The 24,562-nt window shown below is 41.6% G+C and overlaps 1 protein-coding gene and 1 long non-coding RNA gene across 7 annotated transcripts in view; both read right to left on the bottom strand.

The window, feature by feature from the left end:
* The window catches only part of LOC105680330, a 26,542-nt gene extending 3,026 nt beyond the window's left edge, over positions 1-23,516 (bottom strand). The window contains exons 1-4 of the long non-coding RNA XR_001102035.2: positions 23,236-23,516; positions 22,698-22,701; positions 16,510-16,520; positions 13,428-13,436 (exon numbers count right to left, since the gene is read on the bottom strand). This is a non-coding gene — a long non-coding RNA (uncharacterized LOC105680330). The remainder of the gene's footprint in view (positions 1-13,427; positions 13,437-16,509; positions 16,521-22,697; positions 22,702-23,235) is intronic.
* The window catches only part of LOC100747554 (CUGBP Elav-like family member 4), a 548,998-nt gene that overhangs the window by 356,339 nt on the left and 168,097 nt on the right, over positions 1-24,562 (bottom strand). The gene's annotated exons all lie outside the window — the stretch shown is intronic.

Genomic DNA, 24,562 nt, shown 5'->3' with positions numbered 1-24,562 from the left:
GTTGTTGTTGTTGTTGTTGTTGTTGTTGTTGTTGTTGTTGTTGTTGTTGTTGTTGTTGTTGTTGTTAAATATAAAAATTTATATTTTTAAGATTTATCAGGTTCAATTAAGTTCTAATATTTAATTTAATGATTAATTTATTTAATCATGAAAGCAAAATTGTAGAAAGGCATTATAAAAGTTAATGAATACTGTAAAGTTAAAATATATTTAAAAAATTAATCAAAATGAAATATCGTTTTTGAAAGTATCGAATACGGAACTATAGAAAATGAATTGCGCTTAAAAGTAAAGCGATCTTGTGACAAAAATTACACATGGCAGTCGTGTAGACATTATGGGGAAGGCGCGAAACTGTTGGCAAGCGATAAACAATAAATAAGTCTGTACAGCTCTGTATCGCGATTAAAGCCACATTACGCTTGTCAAGACGTTCACGCTTGTTTACAACCGAAAAGCAGATGTCTCGTTCTGGCAAAGTTTGCTGGCACTCGACGCCGATATAAGTATACCTTTATCGGTCGTTAAACGAACTGAGACTTACGTACTTTGAGTTTCGCACGAAGAAAATCAGTTAAGATTTCGGTAATAATAATGGGACGGAGATTAATAAACTGATATCAGTCATAGTCCGAAAGATTTTTCACTATGCTGTTATACGCCCAACAAGTTACTCGAATGTTGTCTCTATCCTTGGTATAAAAATTGGTATAAAAAACATTTATAAAAGTGATTTTTAAAAAGATTGCATACATAAAATAATATTTTACAAAAGATATCCAAACCTTTTACGCTTCTCCCTTTGTTTCATAAATAGTATCTACTACGTAATCGGTCTTCTCAAGTTAGCAGAAATTTACAGCAGAAATAGGTCAGTTTTTTCACGATTAATTACTAAAAACGAAACAAAAAAGGAGACCTATAATAACAAAGTCGATGTTAATTGAATATACCCCTAATATATATAATATAATATTTTGTATTTCAAATAAGTTTCTCGATGATATCTGACAATATGACAATGTATAAATGCGTTCGGTATAACACATTCGGTCTGGTTAAAATTTCATCGAATCTTATCACATATAATGCTATAAGACGATACATTCGAGTTAATGCATATGCATTTCTTAGGTCGTATCGACGACGACGTAAATAAGATTCTCGAGTTTGTTAAAAGCTTCGCGACTGTCATACTCGTACTGAAAGAATGACGACTAAGCGAAATGTAGGAAGCGGCGAAAAGAAAACATTTGAATAACCAGTAGAAGACATTCCGTAACAGTTTATCGTCCGTTTCTTTCCACATGCAAACATATATACGCACGCACGCAAGCCTTAATAGACGCGCGTACATAAAGACGTTAAATCCCTTTGAAGCGAATACACCCCTCTCTTGGTAACTCCGAGCCCGGCAGCCTGCTAAGAGTCCCCTCGACATACCGTGTACTCATCGTACTCACGCATACAAACGTCTTAGCCCATGGCACGCCATCCGGTTTACAGCAATTTCCTCTATGAAGTTTCGTAAGGATAGGAATAGCTTCGTCGAGTATGAGCCTGAAATGTTTGCGCAACAAATCAGAAGTCGCCGGGCTGTCCTGCGCCAGGTCGCCTAGACTGCCGTGTAAACTGAGAGCAAACTTAACTCTCTCTAAGATTTGCCTCGTCGATCTACGAACCCAAATCCGTTCCTGTTCCCATTCCCCTTCCTCCTATATACCTTTCGCATCGCGACGGTCCCACGGCAAGGAAATTGAATTTTCTTAATATTGCATCGCGACCAGAGGCGCGACCAGAATTTATGTCGAAGATAGCCCCAGCGCGTGTGATATATCGAATTTTCCTGACAACCTAGTAAACCATCCATGATACAGCTTAGAAATAGAAGGTCGTGTTACTTCGCGAAGAATATTGCGCATTATATAGTTCGATAATACGGCCAAGTTATGTACTTTCAACCGAGTTTCACGACGCAATGTCTCATACACGTATGTACGTCTGTCGGAAATAATACTTGAAGTTCCTTCCGAGACAAAGTACAAATGAAATCTTTTTCTTTTTTTCAACTCTCGTTCTACTTCCGCCCACAAATGTTCGATAGTGTTACTATCCGAACTTTGAGGCGGAGTATACAGCCCATCTGGTACCAAATGCCCTTAACGCCATACACATGCGATCATATGTATAAACTGCGATATCATCGAGCAAGGTCGAGAGTAAGTGGAGTGAAAATATCGTGGAAGGAACGCGTCGATACAACGAAGGAGAACAGGAGGACACGATGAGAAGCGTGGAAGATTGTCGCACGATGCAGGTGCAGACCTGGTGGCAACTTGTACGAACTTATTACCGCCCACCTGATGAGAGTCGGCAGTTGCAACCCTCAGTTCCGTGCACACACGCAGTGGTAAGCTCGGGCTCACGTAGAATGTAACTTTGTGACGTTACACCACAAACACGCCAGAGGGTGCGAGCCTCGTTACAAGCATTATACCTAACCGCTCCGTCTCGTTACGACAAGATGTGCTTCTGGTTTTCGCTGCACGCGTGCACACGGTCTGCGGGTTAATTCGTGCGAGCAAGTTTCGAGGGCGAGCTGTATACGGGGCCAAAACGCCGCCAGGGGAGGGACTAGGCTGAATTGCGTTAGTGCAGCACACCAAGGTAAATCCAATCGATCTTCCTCACGCGAGAGGCATTAACGAATTCTGTTATTCGACGAGCTTAATTCACCTCGCTATCGCCGATCCTTATATATGTAATTAATATACACACAGAAGCACGCGTGTCCGCCTTTTTGCGAAATTGAGAAAACAATGCCCGCGTAATTCTTAGTTAAGATATAGAAAACGTCAAGAAATACTTTATAGAAACAACATACAAATAAATCGATTCGTTATTACGGCATTGGCGAACAAGAGGAAGTTGCAATAACATCTCGTTTATGGTACGTTGCTGTACAACTACCAAACACATAGGGTAACGAATAGAATTTGAAACAGTGTACCCATCAAACTGTTGGCGCGTTGCACGTAATCCCTTCCATAATATTTAAAACTTGTTACGAGGTTTCAGTGAATCTCTGTTTACGCCGGATTATAACTGAGAGCAAGTTTAGATTGTGGCTTCATACGCCACTGGAATTATCCCATTATATTCAACTCTAAACGCGAATCGCGTGAACAGCGTTTTCATAAAATTTATCTCGTATTTCTGCTCGGTCACTAAAATTCATTTCCACGATTTTTTAACCAATTAACGATCCTAACGTTTACGGCGTTGCTCGACAAGGAAAATAAATACTAAGATTAAATTTAATTTTGTAACAAGCAACGATATTCCAACAAACGCGATATTCAATATTTTCGGATCAATTAAACAGGAAAGGAAGCGCATTTGTTTTACGGCAATTCCGCGTGAAATATCACTCGCAAATTACTGTTAATTATCAATTGTTAACTTCCAGTTAAACAAATCTCTTGAGAGCGCCCGTTTTTCTCGTGGTTATCTTGCACAGCCGTTTCACTTGTAAGGTATTAAATTCGAGTGTATAATTATTACACAAAAATTCTCGAGTCCATCAGATATTTCCACGGAACGCGCGATGTATCAAGGAGAAATTGTTTGAAACTCGAAGAACGCAGTTTCCGGTATTTTTCTGAACGCTAGTATACCATATTTGTAATTGTAAGGCTTCCTCAAACAGTCTGTGTGCACTTGGTATTTATCCTGGATTCCTCGTTGCAAAACTGATATAAAGCACGTAAATATCCGTTACGTAAGCCGTATACTATCCGTACATAGTAGTCCTTCCTATTGTTCGAGACGTCGCGTCGCGCACGTCTGTGTACTTCCCGAGCACCAAGTATGCGGCGCCTCCCCATTATGCACTGGCGTCTCCTGGTAAGCAGCAAGACGAATAAAGAACACAAATATTCGTGGAAAATGCACATCTTTCCCCACCGAGATAGAGCTCGAGCCGGCACCGCGTTCTTCTATCTCCGGTCTCTGCCACTACTACCACTATCGCAAACCCTTGTTCTCTCCCACTCGTGCACCCTGCCGCCCTTCACAGCTACTCCCGCCCTGGGTTCCGACACCGGGGCATCGGTATTTTCCGCACCCCCGTCCGAGAGCGGTATCTACTTTCGGGGCGAAAATAATTAAAATGGAAGGTAGGTTGAGCGTTTCCGCGACGTAGCGCAAAATATCGACGAGATTACATTGCGCCGGCTGTAATGCGGATGCAAATGCGATGGTAAAATATTCCGAGTGCGCAAATTAAAATGACACTGAAATATATACGCGTATACGGGTTCGGTGGCTCTGTTCCGTTCGCCAGTATAAATTGTTTACGTTGCACCCAGTTTGCGATATTATATCAAAAGCGAGAGGGTATACGCGTGTATGCTCGATGCATGCGCGATGATGCACACGTTGCAACGCATACACGGCTCTCTGTTCACTTTGTGCCTGGTTGTCCGTGGATCGTTCTCGTTTCCCTGCGATGTCTACTCTCGATCGGATCGTTGCTCGGTGATGTGCGCCTAGTGCTCGGTACGATAGCAGCGAGCGAGGCGCCGGAGGCTACAGAAAATTCGTTGAAAATTCTCGATATTTATTCATATAATTTGCATGTAATTATTCATGAACGATATATGTATGTTGCGCGTTGCTCGCTTGATCCGAGGCGCAATCAAAGTGCAAATAAATGTCAGTGAATTCCTTTCAAGAGGTAAGTATACACACATACACACACACACACACACACATATATATATATATATTTGCGATGAGATTATTACTCGTCTAATTGTTTAAAAAAATAGCTTTTGATCGAGCGTTTTTGCTCGTTACGATGGCAAATTGTGGTTGAGGAGAGTTTCGTCGGTGGAGCACGACATTCCGCATCGATGGAAAAAGTTTGTAAACGCTGGGAAACATATAACAGAAAACAAAAGTGCTTTCCATGCGCCGATTCTATTATGCGGTTCACGGTGCGTTAAGTGCCCATGCGGTGTATCTCAAATTGCTTTATGGTTCATCCGTTAAAACCAACGAATAAAGCGTTGAAATAATAGACGCGAAACCACGGCGAATGCAGGAATAAAACACGTGTTCATACTTTTGGAATAAAAGTCGACTGGCACGGCGCCGCGGCCGAACAGCGAAAACGATCCATGACACGATGGTATAATAAATGCGATATCATTGCGCGCATCTGCGTAATAAAGTAAGTCGGACCACAGCCCACCGAGGGTCCAGGTTAATTTTCATCATGCTCCACCAGCACACTACGAGAAAGTAATTTAACGAGTGACGATATTCTATCCGGTGCTCCGCCAGCTTTTCCCTCTCCTTCATCCTTTTTTCTTCCTCAACCTTCTGCCTTCTCTCTGCTCTGCTCGCGTGCGCGCGCGTGTGTGTGTATGTGTGTGAGTGCAGAGCGTTCTGGAAAATGCAGAAGGAAAAATGAAAGCGAAAGAGAATCCCCTATAACTATATAACGTCGAAAAGGGGAACGCAATAATTTCACGAATTGATCGTCACAAAATCGTAGTTCGCGGGAAAGGGACGATTGGAAGTATAATTTGGAACCACCGTCTCGCGATTAATATCCAGCAGGGTGAGGAACGTTCTGCGCGCTCAGGACATTTTTCATTAAAGCCGGTCTCCGTTGAATTCGTTTAACTTGGAGCGTTTCTTTAGATATAGATACACTTAATCCCTCGGATTTTCCTGCTGCTGGATTTTATATCTCTCCGGCTCTTGTAATTCTGATAATTCGACGACTGCCAATGTGGCTTCGCGTTTCGTGCTTTCTATCAAATCTTATATTAAACTTTTATTTAAAGTTGCTTTTACCATTATTTGCTTTGCGAGCGTCGGAGTAGCGGAATTTCACAGTATGATCGATTTGGTCGTAACGAAGCTTTCATTTCTCGTATTATCGAAAATACTGGCGAATATATCTAATGAAATGCGAAAACAGGTTTCAACGAAAGGCAACCGTTCACGCGAGTAATGAAATTATAGATGTTCTTCTTTAATTCAGTTGTAATTCGGTGGAACATCTTCCTATTCGCAGCTTGTCATCGTAAGTCATCCCCCGGCGTTGGGTGACCGATGCAATCTTGTTTCCCCAGACGATGGTACATGGTGTGCACATCCATTTATACGGTTGGTACTTGGCACCAGTCATGGTTGATGAGCCTTCAGTGATGAAGGGAAACGGTCATTAGTCATCGTTATATGTCATCTTGCTTCGCCGCACATATCTGGAAGTACGTCGAGGATGCTCTTGGCTGAGCTCGTTTCGGTCAACACCTTGTACAAAGACGTGCTTCGCGCTTATGAATAACTGACGACATTTTTCCCCTTGAATCTACGTCGAAAGAAAGGATTAGCCCCCGAGTACGAGTTGGATTCTCGCGCGGATCTCAATGATCAACAACGAAGTACGAGCTCGCGAGACTGTGGTTCTCTGCAAACTGAAAACATAGATACACATACTCGACAGACGGGGCTATTACCAGTTTACAAACTCCGTAAAAGCAACACGTTTGAATTCGTACTAGCGATATATCGGCAAGCGTAGCGCAGGTTTCGCGTTACTCTCGTGCTAGATTTATTGCCGTTCTGACGAAGAACGGCAAGGAATTCAAGGTAATCAAACTTTTTTTTACGCAAATTTTACATTCCATATTCTTGTTTGTTCGTTAACTTGTTGAATAGCGCGCACTTGCCTTTAATGCACTTTTGTTTTTTTCCATACATTGTGCATTGACTATTTCGGTACGGTAAACCTGTGTAAGCAAATTTTTCCCAACATTATATCGCTGTTGTTGCCTGTCTATTGCATTTGTTACGAAGAATTGTTCGGCTTCGAGTTATACCTACTACCAAACTTTTATTTTTTGTTTAAAATTGTTTTCTATCGTTGGTATTGTATTCTTCGTCGCAAACTATACAATTCATACATGTACAAAAAGTTACGAAAAAGAAATAAAATCAATTAATTATACAACTGCAATGATAATAAAAGGTTTCGTACTTTCCTTTAATTATATTCGTATCGTTCGCCAACAGCCGAAGGTAATAATATCAGTTTATTATACGAATCAATACGACGAAGACCTAGGTTAACTAACTATGTTTGGTTAAAGATAAACATATTCAAGTCGTCTCTTATTTGTACAGTTATATATATACTATGTGTATACAGTATCGATCCCTTAGCATAGAGTTCGTAACATGGCAAGAGGTACCACAGACCTCGCTAAAATCCTTTAATTAAATGCGAGCAGTCTTTAATCGACCATTCCTAAGCGATCTAGCATTACAAGTTTTGACACTTGACCTAGTTATATGCCAACTGAATTCTGTTAGTTACGTCAACAATGCAACGATATCAAATTATTCGTATTGTACACAGATACGAAATTTTTATAGTCGAGGTTTGCATAATATTTAAGAGATAAGTGGAAACGGAATTGCGAAAACGTTAGGTGCAAAAAGCTGTTTAAACAACTTTCAGCCAGGAAGAGTACGCTTCCTCGGAAAACTTTGCGAATAGAACTTTTTAAAATAGTTCGCGAGCATTCTTCATCGAATATATTTAACAAAAAGATAAGTTTCATTCAGAAAGTTTACCGTTCGATGTCGCGTCGTTAGGCGATGTTTCAGGATCAATTCGACATCGATCTCGAGAAGAAGATCGGCGAAAGATCAAAGAAAATGCATGGGAGAACTTTTCAGGTCTAAGTCATCCAACACGTACTGCGACTGGCGAGGAGATTTTAGCGACACGTGATCGTAGTTATCGTTAATTCCTCAAGGTGCTATTAGAGAAAGCAAAGGATAGAGAGCATTAGGCGACTCGACGGGCTTTCGATGTAGCACATGGCGTAACTATTCACCATCCCAACCTTCGTCTTTTCACATTTGAAGGGACGACGAGTACGACGACATCAGCCGGATCTCGTTGACGACGGTAACGACAGCAACGTGACTTCGGCAGTCACGGGAGGAAAAGAGAGTCTACGTTCTTTCAACGGTTTTCACACCATCGGTTTAAGCTTGTATTCGTGGAACCTTTTAAATGTTCAAAGAACCGTTGGATTCAGCTTGGTATAATCTAGAAAGAAACGTTCAAAGCAATGCAACCTTTGCAAGTTTTTTAACATCTACCAACAGCTATATAACCGAGATAAATAGTAGAAAAGTTAATTGAAGAGTATTTTCATCGAACGATTTCCGTGGCCCAATATAGATTATATAATTATTATTTTCGCAGTCCGACCTTTCTAAACCACTCAACTTCGTATCATCTTTGACGCTTCAGGGTTTGTTATCGTTGCAAACAACGTGTACATACGTTACATTTCCGAATCGTATAACCGCTAAAATTGAAAAAACAAAGCCGTCCTGACATTCGAACAGATCCAGCAAAACGAGAACCAGTACTTCTGTAGTCCTCTCCAAACAACCGGGAAGCTGCAGACAACCAGCGATGGAAATCTAAGCAGAGTGGCGAAAGACAGAGAGAGAGAGAGAGAAAGAGAGAGAGAAAGAGAAAGAGAAAGAGAAAGAGAGAGAGAGAGAGGGAGAGAGAAGGTAGGAGAAGAGAACGTGGCGTGGCGCGGAGCGGTGCACTGCGATGGGACGACGTAGATATCGTTTCGGTGAAATTGGGGTGAAAAGCGGCGGAGATGCGCGCGCGAAAGCGAAAGAAAAATATTCGGGGAACTAGCAGGACAAGTAGAGAGACAGGGTGGCAGGATATCAAGGTATCGATCCGGAGGGTAGAAACGCTGTGCACGACGACGAGCGTCTCTCGAAGCGCTCGTGTCTCTTCACGCTCGGTCGCGCTTTTCGTTAACGCCGAGCTAAGAGCCGGGGCTCGTGTAACGGGATCCTCGCGGAAAGCGCCTTGGGGTTTTATGGTACCCCTTCAGCTGGGATCAGAAGAGGCCAGAGAGGAGCAGCAAAGGAAGAAGGAGGTGCCCGAGATGGGGGTGGTTAACGTTGGAGGGTAGGACAGTGAACCTGGTATCGATCGGCTCGCGGCAAGTTCAGGGTCGCACTGTCGCAACGACTATCTTCTCTCTCTGGCCTGCCGTCACATTCCCGACGAACCCCATCCTCTTTGCTTCGGACCACCGTTCGACTCGCGGAACCGGCCATCCACCTCTAATAATTGCGCGATTTTACAGGCGATGGATAGATGGTGCGAGGAACCTGCAACGCACAACTGTTTGCATACATCCCCGACTTCACCGGCATTCCACTACCATGCCAGTTACTATATCGCCTAATGTAAGTACTAATACATATAGTAATAATTTAATTATAATAATATTATATAAAATATAACGTAATTATAATAATACTTGAGTTGATGTTTCTTACGCGTTCGCAAGGACAGCATGCGACACAATTTGTACGACACCGTTTAATTAAAAAAAATTCGATTCAAGTCACATTATTATCGAGAGATAAACGGAGCAAATTGTATTTGGAAACTGGAAATTATTCATGATATACTGCATATAGATTTTATAAAACTTTTAATATTCGAGTTATGATCGTAATTGTTATTAGTTGTGTTACTTAATGTCGATTTAAAAGCAGAAGAAAAAGTCGAAATCGTTTCTGGAACAACTTTAATAATATGAATTACAAGAATGATCTAACATTAATCTGGTAATCATGTTAGGTATGGAGAAGTCACGATTTATAGGAGCATACGGATCATACGGTATTAATGGTTGCGTATATATGCATGGCATGTGACATACAAATTCATTAATGATCCGACCAATCAAACCTCGCCGAGTGAATCACGATCAATCAGGAGAAGAGGAATACGTACTCGCAGATGAATCGCACATCGCGTTCGAAAATTGCAAACAATTTTTTTTTTAATCGTTATTCGACCAAATTTAAATGTTAAGAGAAGAAAATCGCAAATAAAATTCCAACACAAACGAAAAGAAGAAATGTAAGGGTTGCGATAACCGTTGATAAAAGTTGAGAAAGTTGGGCATATATGGGTTAAAGGATATCCTCGTTCTCTTACCTGTGAAATAGAATTGAATCGAGCGTCACGCTCACGGAAGATCGTTTAAAAGGAATTACAATCGGGGGAGAGCACGGGATAGAAGATGGTGGCGAATGAAAACGGTAGGGTGAGAAAGCGATATTTCGTCGATTCCTATTCGGTGGTCGTAGATAAACTTGGCCGATCTTCCGAATGTGTGCGTGGACTCACCGATTCGTTGAGCATACTCTTTCGTGGCTCAGCTACGGTTCGACGTAGTGAATTGAAATTAACATAAAATCGAAATGCCGGGAAACTTTGCGCATAAAGAGTCAACTGCCCAAGTTCGTTGAATGGCTGCGAACGGGCAACTCCGTTTCGGTATGAAAGGAAGGCTCCTCCTTTCCTCTTCGTTTTGTGTTCCTTCTCCAGTACTCTCATGGAACCTCGAACGTCGTCGTTTCCTTCCAAGCCACCACGCTGCGTTGTCGTCGTACGCGCGGAGAGAGACTAGTATAGAAAAGGCTTTGGAATAATTAGACGAGCGGTCCGTTTCCGGCGGTGCGATAACTGCGATAACGCCGGCCGTAGACCAATAATTCCTCTGGGCTCTCGCGCGGTCGGCACACGGCTATACTGTTGCACGCCCGTTTGCTCTGTGTATCTCGAAAATATAAGGCACGATAACGTGCCGGCCCGATAATAGACGACTCGAATACGGGGAGGATAGCTTTATCACGGAGCTTTTTCTTTGTGTGCAACACGAACTCAGCGCGTGGAAATGGAAAGTTTATCGCGGGGTCTCGCCAACTCGAAATAAAGTGCTAAGCACGCCAGCCAAGTTTTCAAACGTCGATTCCGCCCGAATAGTCGCGATATGAAGTTTCTCTTTTTCATTATGTCCCTTGACGAATTGTCGTTACCGAATAATTTCGTTAATACCGCTGACGGATCTTGATCGGAGGGCGAATTTCCAACAATTTCTCCTGTCTGAAGAGATTTCGTATGGACGCATATGGCCTGTCAATGGATAAGAGCACAAGATTCTGAAAACTCGCGGTACTCGCTGGAGCGAAAGAATATTTTTTCAATAGCGAACATTCAATCAAGTTCTTCGAAGTAAAATATCACTTCGTTGCTGTCAATTAGTTGTGATGTCGCTGAATTTTATATAATATAAATATCGCTAAAGATTAATAGTAAAACTTCCGATGCTTCGTGGAATTAATTTTCAAACGGAAATCGTTGTCCATCCAATATACAGAATCGAGCGAAGCCGATGATAAAGGTTCAAAACCAATTTCTCATATTATATCATATTATATTACGGGCAAAATATCAAGACACGTTTGCGACATATTTCGAAAATATAAAAACCTCGGTATGTGACGGTTAAGAAGCACGCTTCGTTCGTACGCTGAAGATCACGTAGCACGATAATGGCTTCCTTTCCGTCCCTTATCGTACCGGCGACATTCAAAATCCCGGGACCATTACCGCGAGGCGAATAGTACCCTTTTCAGGTAAGCAGGTAGATACATACATCCCCTTGGAAATTTCCTTTTTACTTCAGTCGCGACAGATTATACCGTCGCCCTTTCTGATTTTCGACTTCGCCCTACTATCTCCGATCCTTTCTAGATGCGTCTCACTTTTATCTTGCGTTTCAATTTTTCTTTCTTTGCATCATTCTTTTCCTTCGCTTTGCTTCGTCTCCTTTGTCAGAAGCAAATTATACATTTAAAAGTAATGTAAATTATTGTAAACTATTGTATATTATAATGTAAAGTATTGTAAACAATAATAATAAAATAAAATATATCATAAAAAAGGTAAAATATATAGTAACAAAAATAGTGTTCAGATTGAAATTTCAAAAATCTATATAGAGGAAAAATTTCTCCTCGGTACTAACTCGAACGAAGATTACCTTTCTCCATGTATGACCAACTATTTCTTTCCAAGTGGCTACTGTGATTCTCTCTTTCTCTCATTTTCTGTAAAATATGCTTCGTTCTAAGTATTTTCTAAACTTTTTCTTAAGACTGGTAAGGATGTAAGTAAAGGGTTTGTTATTTGCCTATATCAGCTGATAGTAAATGAAATATCAATATTTGATTTTAGATGAAGCAAAATTAATTTTCTGGTTAAATCATAGCGTTCGTCGTTCAAGAGAGGTTTTCGTCGACGATGAACGTAGGACTCTCCGTGTTGGCGTAACTTTCGGAAATACGAACTCCCGACCAATGGCTATAGCTTGAGAAGAGATTGAGGAAGGTCGAACTTGTAATAGGGATTTATTGTTCGTGAAATACGTTCAACGTCAAAGATGATAATGAATTTCTCCATAGAGGCAATAAATGTTCCGTGATTCAAAGAATCATTTAACTTACATGCCCTACAGAAAAGGAATCGACGAAGGTGGCCCGATTTCAACCCCAATCGGTAACTTATTTCAAAATCTGTTCAATGAAGATTAGAATGTTACAAATATACGTATATATGTACGTTGCCAGAAGTAGAGATAAATACGTATATTTTACGTTTGGATGATTATATACGACACTGTCATCTTCGAAACTTGATCGACTAGGCCTTGGTTAGGATGTGTGCAGCGTTAGAAAGAACGGTAGTATGATTTGCACAGCATTGTGCGTCATCAGCAACGGTTCGCCAACGAGCGTAAAGACGACAGAGGTTCATTAATCCGTTGCGTCGCGGATCGTTCGTCACGACATTGAAACAAAGAGTAGGGGTTTATCGAGAACGACGTCTAATAAACCAGCGGCGGTTTCTTGTCGCAGGGCAGGGCTCATTCGGCTCAACGCTAACATCCTGTCATCAGTCTTCATTACCGAACAATGGCCTGGTTCTGCGGTTAACAGCTTATCCGTGCAGGGAACAACGCAGCTCACTAGCAAGTATGATGTGTCTCTTGAAACGGAACTCGTCCGCGGTTAAGGGAACAATGGAAATAGACGATTAGGTGATATCGGATAATAGCTGAAGAGGTGGCGAACGCATCAGTGATTCAGACGAACGGGGAGGTGAATGATAACGCTGCGTCATCTTCCACCCTGGGACCGTAAATCGCCGAGGATCTTAAAATAAAAGGAAACCTCCTGCTCCTTTGCCGTTCTTTGCGCTAATGTAATTACCAGGAAATCTCAGTTGCACTGGAAGGTGTAAAAGATAGCTTTTTATCGTGGGTTCGTTCAAAGAAAGGATTAACTCGTAATTCTCTAATTGAATAACGAACTAATTTCAAGACCAAATTCCGGGCATTCGGAAGTTTACATTATGGCGCCAATAGTTCGAGCTTGATCGTGAAAGCTCCATTAGCTTGTTTAAACGTTCAATATCAATTTTGTACATTCGGCACTTTCTCTCTCTCTCTCTCTCTCTCTCTCTCTCTCTCTCCCTCTCGTGGCCTGCTATTTTAACCCCTTCCTCCTTTGCCTTTCCTCTCCGTTACCCTAGGATCTCTTTCTCTTACGTTTGTCGTATTAATTAACGGAAGACGAAACACAGGTTAAGCATTTCATTCGGATAGGATAATATAAACAAGTCAAAGTATCGTGTTATTCAGCAGACTGACAGCATCGGCCCATTACCTCTCGCAGTAAGAACAACTAGAACCCTCTTATTCCTCTCCCTTTGGCAACTAATCTTCTAAAACATACGAACTAGGGCTGCTGCGCAACGTTATGTTCTCTCGGGCTATTGGCTTATCCGACTTGTGATTCGCAACACGCGAGACATAGTCCTCTACCTTCTCTTATAGATACACCCGCCATCGCAACTTACTCCTTTGTTCCTTTGTCGTAATTAAACTCTAAATTACATTTTCTGGAATCTGCCAATCACGATGGCATCTCTTTACGCGTATGTATCCCACATAAACAATAGTTTAGGCGTAACATTGAATTCACATTTTTATCAGTTCTCGCAAGCGCTATCGTGTTACGAAGGTGGCACGTTTTTATGTTGGCGATTTCAAGCACGCAAAATGATGTTCTGGCAATCAATCTCCGTAATATATCCTTACTCGTTAAACCGTAATTAACCCCTTGAATTACAATTTCACGATCACAGTTTGAAATTTATCTTGAACCCTTGTGATTGATGCATTTCCTTTTCGGGACTCCTCGAATTGTTAATTGCAAACGCTGCTCAACGGCCCGATGTAAAAGTTAACGTTTTATTCCATTATGGGCTTTGCCCTGACCTCCTTTTGCGTTAAAACCTTTTAGCCACCGTGCTTCTAGTTATCGCATCTTTGATAAAAAATCAGGGGATGCATAAATTTACGATTAGCTCGTTGTATTATCAGGATGAAATAACTCTTATTACAGAAGCAATTTTGCTTTCCTCCGTCCTTCGCTCAGGTCAATTATCCGATATATAGGCAGATTCGCAAAATATTAAGTTCGATCTTTTACGTTTGAGACATCGTTGAAATAGAAGTATATGTACGCAATTAAAAGTTAAAACATGTAACGAAACGCAGGTACATGGTATTTATTTTATTAATTTGGAATATATGAAAACTATCCATCGAATTAGATTTTAATTTAACTGCCAAAGTAGAATACATAAAATTTAAGCTTGGTTTTCAGACGATACTCATAAAACTGCAATTAAAAACATTCGAATGTGGGAAGTCGTATTTCTTCCCATCGACTGCGTGCTTACTGTCCGTTCTACGAGATCGAAGCTTCTCTTTACATCCATCGTTGGTATCACCTTATCAGAATGGAGTCGTAAGCCTGCAATTTCGTGAGTACACCGTAGCATTCTAAAAGCGGACTAACCGTGCTATGAATAATGCAGTCCCGTACGTCTTGCTCTTCCCGTTGATAATTATGTTTTACACCGTTATACCGTGTTTCGTTAACCCAGCTACCCCCTTTGCATCCGCTTCGATGCCACCGCTGCATATTCATTGCTTATAAGCCCAAATATATGTATATTCGAGTTGAAAGACGAGCCCGGATAAAGAAAATGGCAGAATTAGGAAATTCGGTGATACGGCGAATTTGGCTAGTGAACTGCTCGAAAGTATCAATTAGATGTTAAACTTGGCGCATGGTCGATAAATGTACACAATTTTCAATGTGGAAACCAAGTTACGGGTTATTAACAAAGTCAGCAAATGTACTTTCTTGGTGAAATGCCTCGTCAAACACCAGGAACCAGCGCACTCGGTTAAACTTTCCAACGTTGACTCGGCTAAGTTCTGCTTTCCTGACGTTCGTGTAGACGGCCTCGAGTATTTTAACCATCTCCGGCGTTACCGCGCTCTTTCTCCAACTTCTAACCAAACTTTAATAGCAATCCAATATAGCGGGTTTAGCAGGGAAAGCGAAAAATATTACGAACCCTGGCTGCTATCGAACGATAGAAAATTACCGTTCTCTCCTCGCCTCGGATAAATCGAGCTTAGCATCAAGGTTTGCAAAGTCTCTAATCGCGGGTTAATTGCCGACGTGGATGAACGTTTTCCAGGTTGGCTTCGGTGGTGGCGTGTGAAAACAATATATCGCTGGGTAACCGCGACACCACCTACGTACGAATCAAGCAAACAGGCTCACGTATGCTATCTGCGAAATCACGTGAACTTTCAAGTCCCGAGCATTTCCATGTAGGCACACATGATACCGAAGTATAAGGGGTAGCGCGGGAGTAATTACAGCTCGCGCGCTGTAACTCCCTATCTACGAGATCGAAATTGCCATTGGACGGCGTATCTTGCGCTGCTTCTTTACGGGCCCAGTTACTCGGTGTACGTTGTTTGCATGTAAACGACGTCTTTACACGTAGCAAAGGTTAGCCTGCCGCTTTGTGTCGTCTGTTTCGCTCGCGACAAACTACAACTAGATTCTTTATTTCAGGCAGGTATGTAAATTAACGTGTATTAAGAGATTTTGGATCAGTCTCATTCGAGAAAGCTCGGCTTACGTCGCGCTTACCTGTATTATTTAATAATTCCATTAGAAAAATTTTTATTATCTAAAACCGTGTGATTAGTTTAACTATCTCTTTAGCTCTTTTTGTCTTACTCCTTGTGTATTTCACTCGTGTTTTATTAAAATGTGTGTGAAACTACATCGCGTATTCGTGTATTGTATTTTTCTGTGATATCGGCGCGCGCGAGAAAATAATATTTCCAGATAACAACTAAACGTCACGAGATAATCATAAAAATAGAAATAAGGTTAATGGTACGCAATATAAAATACAGGATACCGAATAATTTATAAAAATTCCGTTAAAAAATCCACATCTCCCTTTTATCGAAACGTATCGATACGAATATCAATGGGTGGAAATAACGAAGAATTTTGCGATGTTTGACAAGATCTGCCATCTGTCCCGAAATATTCTTCTTTCCGCCGGCTTACGTAAGGCATACAATATTCTCCTTTCTCACGAGACAGAAAATTTTACAGGCTTCGGTCTACGTATACATATACTACGAGTTGGTGCAGTAGACGCTTGGAGAAGATAGACTCGGTTGCATGGCGCATGGCGTCATGAGCGTAACGATATACGTGCTTCGGAGGTCGAGACTGGTTAGGGATTGGCGCCGTATCGCTGATCTGGGCTCGTCTAGGCGTAATGCCACCCCTGGCAGGCCAGTCACGTCCCCTGCTACTGCTATTCCCTGCACCCTCATCCCCGTAGCCCCTTGCGGACCATAGTAAAGTTATGCTCGGGTCCAAGCGGTCAGTCCGAGCGTGGATCCCACTCGATGCAGAAACGTACTATGGGATCTCTTAGTCTCGATTTACTATTTATTTGCCTATGTGCGTCTAGGAGGACCTACGAGCGAACGTAGACGCACTCTATGAAACTCTATGATTAACAAAGAAGCTCGCTTAGCAGTGGAATGAGAACGCGTGTTAAACGTTCGCGATCCAATGGAAAATTTATATATTACTTAACAATACGGGATACAAAGTATTTCTTCAAATTGTTCCAAGAAATTTTAATCTTTATTACTCTGAAAATAATTGTACGAAATAATGTAAATTACCAGGGATCTAATAATCATAAGCTGCTGTAGAGTGTTTCCGCGGGTAAGCGATAGAACGCTTTACGAATGTCAGAAATGTCGGAAACTGTTGTTCAAACTTTACGGTGATTAAAATCACCTCCCAATCGGTATAATTCAGTGTCGTAAATGTCGAGGGGCTTCTTTAGGAAATTGAAAGAAAAGCTAGCTTGGCCGGTCCTTTTACGAGGCGTCAAACGTTTCACCTCGTTAAAAGCTAGTAGCTCGTGCCGGCACTGGCATTAAGTAATGCGATACGGTCCGTCGGCGACGAAGACGAAGGAGGCGAAGAAGAAAAAGAAGCAACCGGAGCAGAAGCGGCTGAGAAAAGAAACCGGGCTGGTGGAACTTTCCGTAATTAATACGTTAAACTTTTGCACAACTACACCGGAACTCACGTACCACCGTTGCCTGCTGAATGTCAATGATCAAAATCGCTTTTTGATATAATTCCCAAGCCGTGGCCCGAAAACGTGAGCTGAAGATCGTTCCTGGTTGAATGCAAAAGATCCCGCCACGCTCGTTTCGTTGATGCGAATACATCAATTTCTTCTATTATGTTGTAATCGTGAATTTCAGGTTGAAACCTCTTAAGCGAGGGAAATGTAATTCTTTCGGCGATTAGCGATAGCTCATTATCCACGTAATTAGTAGTTTGTGTAATGAATTTAAGTGTTTCCACTTTGGGATTAGCATACTAACTAACTCGGCTCATTCCCTCAAACTCCACTTCTAATTCGAGTTCACCCATTCTACCTCTTTCTCTCTTCCTTGAATACGAACTGAATCGCAGGTGGTAAACTGTCTGAATCGCGCTGGATGTAAAGTAGATGTTCGCATTTACTTCACCGATGTAACCGTACTACGTTAATCTCCTGTCCATGCTTCCTCGTCCATGTAACCTTTGATATGTGAAAAGTATTAAACGATGATAAGGAAAAAAGCATTTTAACACGATGGATTTGCAATGAAACGAAGGATACAAAAACTGACTGACTACTCGTAGATACCGAAAATTTACTATAATCAAAAACAACACTTATGTAATTCCTTATCGTTTTCTCGAACGATACACTCGTGTCCAATTTATTCAGTAGTAGATGTTTATCGATTCACTACAAACACGATTACGTTGATCTCGATACACCGTACGGAGTTAATAGATCTCGCGTACGGAATGGGCTGCAACGTGGTATTGCTAAAGCTATTATTTAGTCGGTAGTTCGGTCCGAAAACCGAGATAAAGTACAGACTCGATCGCGAAGTAATTTCCTTCGTGGGGAAAGTGGAAAATCGGAACGGTCACGGATGCTCGAACGGACTGTACACACAATGTCTTGGCTATATTCCGATATATTGGTCATATCGATGTTTGTAAGGGAAGAAGACACTCCGTAGATGGGTGGTGGGTGATAGGTGCAAACAAGAAACGAGAATCCCTTTAGCCGATTCCTCTCTCGTCGTGTATACGTCGTGCCGGAGAGCAGACCAGCCTATACCAGAGCAGCCTAGAACCAAGAGTAGAAATCCACGTGCAGAGTGAGTAAGAGAGCGAGAGAGCGAACGACAGAGAGAGAGAGAGAGAGAGAGAGAGAGAGCAGAGAGCTAGACACTGTGCCGGATGAAACATACACAGTAGCTAGTCGATGTGATTGGCCACGTGCCAGAGGCCCCTAACGACGCTTTCGAAAGGAGGAGAATCCTACTTCGTCCTCTCCAACGACGAGCCTCCAAAGATACCCCGGGACCAGTGGCGGTGACGCAATGTTGCCGCAATCACATTTTGACACGCCTCTAGCCAACAACCTGCACCTCTCGGTAGGCACCTTCGATGTTTTGCACCGGTATTGGGTTCGACCGGTATCGATCAAATCGAAACGACAGCAGGTTAGTTTTCTCTGAGCGTCACTTATTGACATTTAAGCTCACGGCTGATCTAAATAAAGTATCTAAATAAATCTAAATAAATAATAGGAATACCAGTTCCTATATCTCTTATATCGTTGACTCATTTAACGTTAAAACGTTACATATCGAAAAATACGCAACACGTTAAGTATTTCGTATTGTTGTTGTAATTAATCTTTACAACAAATAACATTATAGTACGTTACAATATTAATCGGTGATAATAAGCACGATGGTGATTAATAATTGTTACAAAACATTCGGCAAGATATTTTCAACACCTAACAGACAGTCATCTTTAAATGCTAAGACTAGTGAAACAGCGGGGTGGAGTAAAGTGCCGTGAAATAAAGGAGTATCTGCAAGGTGATTCGGTAGGCGCGGCGCGAGTTTTAGTGGTTGTGGATGGAGAGTGGTTGTATCTAATTTAAATTCTCGACATAAAAAGCTTGCACAACGCGAGGAGTGGTTTGGATAGCGTGGATCGCGGCCAAGCCACGTGCGGCTACGAGATTCATTCCGCTTTACATGGCCAGTCCGTACCCATCCACCTCTTTGCGTCCTCCGAAATTCCCTCTTCAACGTCCTGCTCGCACCCTCTCCCTCTTTCTCTCTCTCTCTTTCTCTCTCGCATGTAAACGCTGTCTCTTCTATCTAGACCTCATCTCTACGCAACCTATTTCACATCTCTGGCTCAAACCTAACCCCAACCTAACACGAGTCATCCCTTCTAGAAGGAGTTGTCCACCGAAGAAAAAATTACAGATGCAGATAGTCTTATCAGGCTTTTTATTTCGCCGAATATAGTATTTATTTTCTAGCGAGTGTTTCAATTATGCCTTACTTGATAACGTTCCCATAGGCGAAATAATGTATTCCATTTTTCCGCGCATACTACTCAACCTAAAAGAGTATAGGACTCGCAGTTGTAACGATATTCAATGCCGACATGGTAAATCGAACCGCACAAAGTGAAACAAAAGCGTTGTGTTAAGAACAAGCCTACCCTCGTAAGCTTTAATCGTCGAGAATTATGTAGCATTATTACGTGAAGTAGATCGTTACTTCAAAGGCAAGAGCGACGGTACGCTTCTGACCCTTGGTTGTCGAAAGATTGAAGCAAGTTCAACCATCTCGATACCGGTAGAGATAAAACTAGAAATTTACTTCCATCTGGTAATAGGGTAATCTGCTCCTAAGGTTATTCAAGATTCAGCGAAAAGAGCGTGTTCGCATGACATCGGTCTAAACTTTTTCGATCATGTTCTTTCCCTTCTCTAGGACATCGGTCGTTGATAGAACTCGAAATATGTACCACCCTTTCTTTCTCCGTTACTCTTCAAAGCGATGAAGAAAGCCATTGCCTTTCATTCTTATAACGTTTCGCTCCAAAAGAAGAATACGTAATAATCAACATTTTTGTCGTTCGTTTGAAAAGTAAATTTAATTCACACACGAGTATACGTTACCATTTGAACGGGAATAAAGAACTGCGAAGGAAGCGTTCAATTAAATTCACAAAATAATATTATCCCATTGAATCGCCTGCAATTATTCGGAGTAGAAGGGCGTTTCAAGCGCAGGAAATTTTGTCGATTACCGTTGGCAAAAGTGTCTGCTGCCCCATCTGGTATAATTACCGAACGAACGTTTTCTACTCTTTTTCCGGCGATGATATCGAAAAATAAGCAGAGACAAAAAACGCAGGCGCCCATTAATAACGATAGAGTTTTATCGTTTATTCAGCCGAGTAATTTGCAAAGGAGCTATCATAATTATGAACGAAGAGCAGGCTTGGCGACATAATTTAGCATCGATCTAACTGCAAGTACTACTTCAGATATCCCTAAGTTGGAGAAGTGGAAGAGAGGCAAAGATTGCAAAATTATAGTGCAGCGATGATGAAATCGGTAAAGGAACTTTCGAGGTACAAAACTGGAGAATTCCGTTGAAGACCAGCTGTCATAACCACGTGCTTGGTGATTCCCGATAGACACGCCAGTAACAAAGAGAATTAATTATTTTCTTGAATCGAACACCGTTGCCTGCGGTAAATTCCGCTACTTAATTTTCCAGAATATTCTGTATTCAAAGAAATGCTTCTTAATTAAACGGGATGTTCTAGCGCGCATGCGAGATAAGAGCGAATAATTATTCTTATCGTTACTATAACGAAAGGAAAATATAGTAACAACTACATAAGAAATACAAAAAAGCGAAAAATAATCTGTAATCCTAAAAAGGGGACTCGGCAGTCTAACTGGAAGAGGTTATTGTCAAATAAAATTGTTTCGGATCGAATACAGAGTATTTATCAAAGCGTCGACTCTTCTACATGCAGTAACCATTACGTGTCAGTGAACTATCACGAATGATCGTATATATGCTTCGGACAGCGATCGTTCAAAATCGGTTTTCGAGTGACGAAAATGATGCATACGTATTCACGATGCTAGTACTCTTGACCGCTTACGTATCCAGCATCTATCGATTCCCGGGCGAATCGCATTTCCGGTGATTCACGATGCACGCACAACCCTATCCGACGCATTTATACCGGCAGTAAAACCGAATGATGTGTGTCAAATATTAATACCATAGTAGTGGCACGAATCACCACGGGTATGGATTCTGGTCCCTGGGTGCCGAGCCACGCCAGATTTCCGATCAGACAATGCTTATCGATTATTCTGCACGTCACATGACACCTTTCCGCCAGGAATACTTCTCTTCTCTTCTCTTCTCTTTTCCTTTCGTCAGTCGCCTCACGCATCCATTAATAGTTAGACAGCTCGGAAGCACGATTGCTGTGATATATGATCTGAACACCTAAAAGCTATTTCCTACCAATACAGAAACGTTCAAAAATTCTAGAAAACTTTATTCCATCAAAGATACTTATGCCATTTATAATTTTCGAAGATGAACCAGCCAATTTTGTTTTTTTTTTTTTTTTTGCTATTCATCGACAAACCCTATGAACGATGAAGAAGGATTGTACCTGTTAAACGTGGGATTACAAGGATCGGTTACAAATTCGTCGGTGGTAAACGATAGCGTTGGCGTGGAGATCCGCGCGGGCTTTAGAAATTCCCAGGGTGGCTGCTGGTAGCAGCGGGGTTACCTCGATAAATCACACGGTGCGCTCGACAAAAGGGGCCCGACGAAAGGGCCGTCGCCATAAACGTATAAAGTAATTACGCGTTGCATCCGCGATATGCCGGCGTCGGCAAGCCATTCACCGGGATCCGCCTATGTCCTGCCTATATGGCGATCAAAGCTGGTTCCTGTAGCATGAAATAGCAGGTTAGGTAAGCTATGCGCGATTTTCGCCGCATCGAAACCGAAGCTTTCGTCGCGCGCCACCGTGACGAGGATTATATTTCGGGGCCGCACATTATCGGGACACGTACTCGATAGAGCACCTGTGTGAGAGACGGCTGGCTCACTGTGCACTGCCAGGTAGAACCATGGATTTCATCGAGTTAAACCCTCTTTCGCCCCGAGTCCCCTTTCCAGCCCTTGCAATTCCATTCATATTCATGCGAGACCGATTCAAACGCGTATTACGTCTGTCAGAAGCGATGGTTCGCGATCGTTCGAGGAGAAGCAGCTTTTGAAATGGAAAAAGACGCGCTCGTTCGTTTCCTCTCGGTCAAAAGGTGCCAGCTAACTTTCCCACGATACATAACTCGCACGCTTTTAAACTTGAAAATTCTTTCGCTCGATCAGTTACCTTCCTCTTTTGAGAGAATGTTATCAGGTATATCTCGTTCAACAGATATTGTCCAAAAGTCGTAAATTAGTCGTCGACAGCTATTGACGTTGCGCGCTCGGAGTCGTACGTATTTTATAGAAACACCATCAGAATGCAAGACTCATTCACGGCTCGATACATCAAATTTTTTTATAAACGCATTGTGCGAATACAAAGGAAGAAACAATTCTATATCAACAATGCGGCTTGACAACGAGCTTTCATACGAGCTTTGAAACGCTTCGAACATAATTCGAAGCTTCCATTTTTTAAGGACTCGATAAATTTTGAACGTTCAGCTTTTAAAGTTTTAATAAGTATGTGGAGGATGGTTGGTTCAGTTGATGTTTAAATGACTAGATTACTTGTTTCTAAAACCGTCAAATATATTTTAAAATATTACAAATATAATTCAGTCGACCGTAGATTGGTCGATGACTGGTCGTTAAAAGAATGTTCGATAAGAACGCTCGATACTAACTGATTCGCTAAAGACTGCGTATTCATCGCTAATAAAATTGTTCAAGACTGAAACTGACAGAACTGGTCATCTTACGATCGCGTTCGTTTATTTATACTGATCAGGGGAGTACCGGAAAGTTTAAATTCGACATTGACGACTGCACGTAGCAGCGATATTGTTTTGCGCGGAGTTTGTTTACTATTACATTATGTATATCCTAACGATGTTGATACTCCGAAGCAAAACAACAACACGATTCGAATTATCCTCTAGCTCGTGTGCCGCTACAGGTATCTAAAGTCAAAATTATCAAAGTCGAGGTTTTCTGGAGTAAATAGTTTGCAACGTTCAAGAAAAGTTTAGATATTTCGTTTAGGAAGACAGTTTTTATTTTCGTTCTACTTGAGAACAATTTAAGAAGTATGAAAAAGTTCGAGGAAAAAGTAAAGGCACTTTGTTCTATTTGCACGTGTTCTTAATGTGACAGGCGTAGTATATCGAAGTCGTCGTAACTGCGTTCCCAATCTTCTTTCTATCTGTGCGTTTAACGCGTTTTACAGCCATAAATCCAGTTTTTCTAATAAAGTCGAACACTAATTGTGAGTAATATTGACTAAATTATTATGAAAGAACGTGAGAATGATTACGAGTAACACTTGCCTGACTGGATCGAGCGCCAACATTATTTCCAACACTAGTTACCGTTTCATCGTAATAAATTGCGACAGTCCGACGTTTATCTGATTAAGTTCTTTATATTTTTTGCTAATTAGGTTCCTTCTTAATATAATGCAAAGGTATTGCGTGTGTTCCTAATGCACCCATTTTACAGACATAAATCGCACTATACGATCGATGGACGTAATTTCATTGATCTTTGTTACAGCCTTATCAGGCGTTTTCCCGATTTAATTATCACACGTATAAGCACTAAAACGTGGGAATGCAGCCCCAATACAATACAAATGAACATAAAGATTGATGAACAAGACCAACAATGGGAACTGATAGATAAGATTAGGTAGGTCAGCAGAAATGCTGTTTCCATCACAGCCCGTTAAATCGAGCGTAGAAATAAGAATACCTACATGCTCGACAGGAATCCAAATGGGGCCTGGTTGCTCGCAAAACGATGTATTATGTATACGGAATAAATGGAATAGAGAGCAGTTCGAGCTTGGGTCCTTCGGAACCAATAGGGCGAGCTAACGGTCCTGCCATCGAACATATTGCCATGGTCACGTGTATGCGTCCCCTCTGCCCCCATATCCTGCCAGAGTAAGTTTTCGGACAGAAGAAGTACCGATGTGGATAAATTCTCCGAGCTTCCAA

The sequence above is a fragment of the Bombus impatiens genome, unplaced genomic scaffold (genome assembly GCF_000188095.3).
Source record: "Bombus impatiens unplaced genomic scaffold, BIMP_2.2 scf_0135, whole genome shotgun sequence".
NCBI classification, from domain to species: domain Eukaryota; kingdom Metazoa; phylum Arthropoda; class Insecta; order Hymenoptera; family Apidae; genus Bombus; species Bombus impatiens.
Note: the sequence above shows the minus strand (reverse complement) of the source record. Positions and strands in the feature narration are given on the sequence as shown.